We start from the raw sequence: 6,488 nt of genomic DNA on the forward strand, positions 1-6,488 counted from the left end.
CCCCCCCCCCCCCACCAAGTGCCCCCAATAGCAAGCTTCTTGGATTTAGGCAATTTTACTAGTAGAGGAGAGCTAAGGGAAGGCCTCATGGGTAATTGGGCTCTTTTGTAGTCCAATGAGCAAGAGGGTAACACAGGAAGCTACAAACCTGAAAAAATAAGGAATAAAATGTACCGTCACCTTGAAATCCCACCCTCCTGGTGGTTCTACCAAGATCACACCAACTTTCAGGATGGTCCCACCTAGACCACATGCTCAATAACTGAAATAATGGTGAACCTGTGATCCTGGGAGACTGGACAGGAGACTTTCCCAAGAAGCACCCAAAATTCTTAGACTGGCTTCCTGCATATGCCCAAACACCCAAGGAGGGGACTTAAAGTGATTCTAAAGGTTGTTATTTTTTTTTCTTAATAGCAAACGTTATACTTACCTTCTCTGTGCAATGGTTTTGCCTAGATCACCCCCGATTCTTTTTGGCTCCTCCCCCAGCTGAGAGTCCCAAATTGCAAGGTTTTTTTCTACGTGAACACTTGAGCAGACTTTGTCCTGAGCTGCACTTCTGTAAGTGGACATTGTCCATTCACACAAGGAATACGGCTCGGCCCCATCCCCCGCTCTATACGCATTGGCTCACTGGCTATGTTTGACACAGCAACAGGAGGCCATGGTTCCCACTGCTGTGTGAGCCAATGAGGATAGAGAGACCCAAGAGAGATGCTGCTCTCATGTACATCGCTGGATCAAGATGGGGCTCAGGTAAGTATAAGGGGTGGCTGGGGGGGGGGGGGGGGGAGCTGCACCCAGAAGGTTTTTTACCTTAATGCATTTTAATGCATTAAGGTAAAAAAAAAACACCTCCTGCCTTTAGAACCACTTTAACAAGTTTCTCAACCATTATTGGCTTATCTCTACTGCAAATCCATTGAAAGCGTCTCCTGTAATAACAGCAGAGATTGTTGATTCAGGGAATTAATCTTTTCCCCTGCTGGAGAAAATTGGATCACGCTTTATAGGATTTTTTTTTGCCTTCCCCTGGATTAACTGTGGATACAGGTTTCTGTATATGGAAGTTTTCTATTTTCTATTTATTCCTATATTCATTCACTTGAATTTTATTAGAAACTGTAAGAAAAATGGACAATTACACAGCACAAGGATACTATGCCAAAACATGAACAACATCCAAAAAGAGTTTCCCTCTGCAAATATTGAACATTAAGCAATGATGCAGAAATGAAAGACAATTAATCCCAGCAATATTGGATTGTTAGATGATCAACTAGCAGAGCCCTGCCTGGAATTACCTGGAATTGCTGGGCTTCTTTTCCAAAAAGGGCCCTTCGACTAGGGGCCATAGAACTAGAAAAAACAATATAGTAATCGAAGGGACCAAAAAAAGTCGCTCTTACTTGTGGGCAAAAAGACAGTTACAAAACAGGGAGCGTCAAAAGAAAGAGTTAAAAAAATAAGAGAAAAGAAAAAGGAGAAAAAAAAGGGGGGAAAAAAGGAGGGGGGGGGGGGGTCATCTCTGTCCTAGAGGCTCACTATGGGTATATTAACTTGTCGTATTAGATTACAGTTCTAGGAAGCGCATAGGCGGTTGTGTTGATGGGAAGTAATCTAGTCATGGCTGCCAGGTACGTAAGATTCTATCATGTGTCGGTTCGTATTGCCCTCAGTTTCTCATTCACCCGACTTTTCACTTTGTCGAAGTTGAGAATCAGTAGTCAGGGGATCCCACTACCTTCTTCGTCTACTGAGTAGACTCATCCCCTTCATCCCGGAAGGAGATACAGCAGCAGTAGTTGGAACAATCATCAATTCCTGACTCAACTACGCAAATTCCCTCTACCTAGGACTTCCAAAATACCAAATTTCTTGTCTACAAACCGTCCAGTAGCCAGACTAGTAACTGGAAAAAAACCATGGGAATCAATCACCCCATTCCTGAGGACCCTCCATTGGCTAGCCGTGAAGGATCGAGTTACATTCAAGACCCTCTGCCTCACTCACAAATGTGCACAAGGAAAAGCCCTGCAATACCTCTGCGGCAAAATAAAGCACTACACCCCAGGTCACACTCTCCTGTCAACTAACCAGAACCTCCTCCACATCCCCAAGACCCGTTACAAATTAAAAGGCGAACGAAGGTTCGCAGTACAAGGACCATGGCTATGGAATGCTCTTATCGCAGACATCCGTTTGGAGGAAAACTATCTGGCCTTCAGGAAGAAGTTCAAGACCCATCTCTTCTGAAAACGCAGACAGACACTGGCAGCAAAAGTGCCCTGAGTCGATTTAGTTCCTAAATGTAGCGCTATACAAGTTATTCATTCATTCATGAGAATCGGCCGCTTCCACGCTTTTGCAATCGTTTGTTTTGTGCCCGAAAAGAATATATGTTATTTGTATTTTCTATTGGTTGAACTAGATAGACTTTTTTTTCAGCCTAACAAACTATGCAACTATATGAATCATTAGTGCTCCAAATGAACACAGGCAAGGAAAAAAGAGGAATAACAAGCAGCAAGAGAGATTCTACTGGAAGTAATATTCAGTTGTGTGTATTGGAAAAGTATGGTAAAAAGTGTAGCAAGGGTACAGTTACATTCATAAGGTCTCTGGATGCCCGAACCAGGACCAACTATGTAACTATAATGGGCCTGACACACTTACCTGGCTTCTTCTAGTATACCTTCACCATTTCTCCTAGTCTTCAAGAGGTGGTATCAGGAGAGGATGGAGAACCTATGGCTTGGAGAAGGATGGTGCCAAATACAATCAACTAGCCCTTTTAATAATGGAGATACATTTCTATGGGCTAAAGAAAGTAGACCGTGCCAAGTTTGCCATGATGCCACATTGACTGGTGGACATAGTGAAAAACGGATGTTCTTATTGGACATGGCTTACTATGGCACACCTTTTCACATATTCCAACATCAGCTTATTTTTGAGGCAGTAACAATGTCATGTCAGAAACACAAGAGGAACTTTTGCTGAAAGACTTCCCTTGCCAAATCACAGACCTGAAAGAGGAGCAGGTAGCCAATTAATGCCCACCATTTGTCACTGACTGTAGGTCCAGTGCAAATCCATGGCTGAATAGTGAAGTATTTCCACCCAGGCATTCCAGCCAACTCAAATAACATATTAGTACTGATGCAGCAGGCAAGTGTCTCCCAGCCCAGTGCTCCCATGGATGACGAAACATGACAACCCAACGCACCAATCCTGTATACCTCCCGCCTATACATCACCTATATAAATAACCTAAAATGTAGGCAAACAATGCACAAAGGTCCTGCTATTGTTCAATAGAAGGCTGGGAAGAGAGGAACATCTTTACTACCAAATTAGGGGAATTCCATCGCTCTCTAACTCTCAACAGGTTAGAGAAAGGCGTGGAGTAGTCCCATTAGTAAAGTATATTTAGTATTCCGCTACATCCATTTATTTAGAAAAAAATGCTCATTATTCATTCCCTTATGTGTGAATTTATCTGATGACAACTTCATTGTGGAAGATAGAAGGAGCCGCTTTCTACTCACAGAAATACGGTAATCGTGTTTGATCTACTCATTTGCATATTCTCTTGTGTGCTTATGCCCTTCTGTATAAAATTTAATAATGCTCAGCATGTCACAGCATAGTTAAATCATCACAGGAAAATACCAAGGATGCAAAATCACCAGCCAAGTCCTCATATGGCTGCACACTGCAGGTAGAAATAAAAATTAGAAACGTGCGGGGCTTGCTATAAAAGAAAAAATATATCTTTATATTTTTTTCTAAATAAATATATTTCAATATTTATATATATATATATATATATATATATATATATATATATATATATATATATATATTATAAAAGGAAAACTGCACTATTCAAAAATAACTAAGCTGCAACTCAAAATGCTATACAACACCAAACTGAAATAAGATAACAACAACAACATAACAAGTGAACACTTACATTTGAATAGATAAATATAGCATAAATTCTGATCAAGCCAGCTGGCCTCGATAAGCCCGTAGCTTCCAGGACTAAGCGTTCAACGATGACATCAGTGCGTCACTCCTCCACCCTACGCGTTTTGTCGTGCAAAGGACGTCGTCACGGGGCCACGATCTGGTAAGCGGCAGTGTTTGCTTTGGTGGAGACAACTCTCATCTCTTCGCTTTATTGGTGTGTTCAGTTATGTCACCATAGAAGAGCCAGCATTTCACCCTGTATGGACTATATCCCTATTATTCTGACCTCAATTTGTTGATTTTAATTATCTCACTATTATCACTGATGATCTTTTTTTACCTTTATTGATCACCTTATACTGACCAGTTGTTTATCTTTTTTACAGTTTAGTCATTTTTTAATTGTCACAATTTATATAATATTATTATTCACTATATGTCACAATATTTTATAGATATTGTGCTTTTGGTGTTGCATCATTGTATTTACGGTTATGTGTGCATTTTTGACATAATTGTCAAATTTTTCACTTGTTGTGATATACCATTGGTATTGTGAGTGCAGTGATTTGTGCCTCATAAATCAATTGTTATAGCGCAGCTCCCTTTTTTTCTTAAATAAAAAAAATAATATATATATATATATATATATAGTAATATTGGGGGTTGTTTAGCTTAATGTAGAGCTAGAGCCTACCAGTGTGTCCACGCCAGTTGTACCATTAAGGGCTTGCTGACCCTCTTTTATTAAAGGAAAAAAAAAACAAGTCCATCCAAGATTGCCCACGCAGGGGTTTCAACTTCACAATAGTAATCACAAAGGGAAAATACAGAGCTTAAGCTTCAGTCGTCTTGGTTCTATAACAGAGTTCCTGTAAGGCACTGTACCTCTTTTCCAGCTTCGCATGCTATGTGTGGTGGAAAATTAACACTGCAATTCACCCTGTACACACTATCACCACTGTGAAACATGTTGTGGGGATGCTTTTCTTCAGCAGGGACAGGGAAGCTGGTCAGAGCTGATGGAAAGATGGAAGTAGACAAATACAGGCAATCTTAGAAGAAAACCTGTTAGAGTCTGCAAAAGACTTGAGATTGGGGCAGACGTTCACCTTCCAGCAGGACAACGACCCTAAACATACAGCCAGAGTGCAATGGAATGGTTTAGATCAAAGCATATTCCTGTCTTAGAATGGCCCAGTCAAAGTCCAGACCTAAATCCAATTGAGAATCTGTGGCAAGACTGGAAAATTGCTTTTCACAGACGCTCGCCATCCAATCTGACAGAGCTTGCGCTATTTTGCAAAGAAGAATGGGCAAAAATGTTACTCTCTATGTGTGCAAAGCTGGTAGAGACATCCCCAAAAAGACTTGCGGCTGTAATTGCAGTGGAAGGTAGTTCTACAAAGTATTAAATCAGGGGGGCTGAATACAAATGCACCCCACACTTTTCACATATTTATTTGTAAAAAAATTTGAACACCATTTATCATTTTCCTTCCACTTCACAATCATTTGCCAGTTTATATTGGTCTATCACATAAAATCTCAGTAAAATACATTTACGTTTCTGGTTGTAACATGACAAAATGTGGAAAATTTCAAGGGGTATGAATACTTTTTCAAGGCACTTTATATACAGTATATCTTTATTTAGTTATTTATTTGTGAATATAGATCACCTTAAAGATTAAGCCCACTGAAAATTATTCAGTTTTTCAGATCTCCTAGATGAACCATAGGGAATTACGACAATGAGATCTCACTGTTGGCATATTCAAGGCATTTAAGAATCTGACGCAACTCACTAGGCTTCACAAAAATTTATTTTTGGGTTGTCTGGTCTTTTCAATGTAAATAATTCTACTAATGTGCGTTAATTAAAAATAAAAAAACGTTGCTGTCTGTACAGTGCAATGTTATATATAACTAGCTGTATGTGATATTTCTCTATTCAGAGTTATCTGCTTGCTTAGTAGTACTGCACTATGACTGTCCCCTCCCTACCCAACTTGTAAGTCTACAAAACAGACTGCGTCTATAAAAAAACACCATCGTCCATGTAGTTTCCAACAACATGAAATAGTCACAACAATTCTCTTAGTAAAATAAGACCACGTGGGTTTTGAATAGGCTTCAGGTAACATGAGCAAGAAACCAAACCAAATTAAATGTATTTCATGAGAAATATCTATCCTGCAGAAGGACATATACTAAAATTGGAACGATACAGAGAAGATTAGCATGGCCCCTGCGCAAGGATGACATGAAACAAAAAAAAAAAAAAAAAATATTCTAAAGCTATAAATATCACTTGCGACCAACCATACTGTATTACTGTCAGTGAGTGAAAGATAACTCAGTAAATTGCTCACGTGCCCAATACTTAAGGAACCAACTAAGAAGTTGGTTTGCTTGAGCAGCTTAAAGAGGAGGTAAACCCTGATGAGTTTACTTCCTCTTTGATTCCCTGCAAAGGTAAAGCATAATGGACTACTATGCATCGC

General features: G+C 39.8%; 1 non-coding gene across 1 annotated transcript; it reads left to right on the top strand.

Moving 5' to 3' along the window:
* Nucleotides 1–6,174: 6,174 nt before the first annotated feature.
* On the top strand, nucleotides 6,175–6,277 carry LOC143937606 (U6 spliceosomal RNA). Its single transcript, XR_013263699.1, has one exon. It is a non-coding gene; the product is annotated as a U6 spliceosomal RNA (small nuclear RNA).
* The last annotated feature ends 211 nt before the right edge of the window (nucleotides 6,278–6,488 follow it).

This window comes from Lithobates pipiens, unplaced genomic scaffold (genome assembly GCF_037356315.1).
Source record: "Lithobates pipiens isolate NorthernLeopardFrog02 unplaced genomic scaffold, aLitPip1_a1.2 Scaffold_28, whole genome shotgun sequence".
Taxonomy (NCBI): Eukaryota; Metazoa; Chordata; class Amphibia; order Anura; family Ranidae; genus Lithobates; species Lithobates pipiens.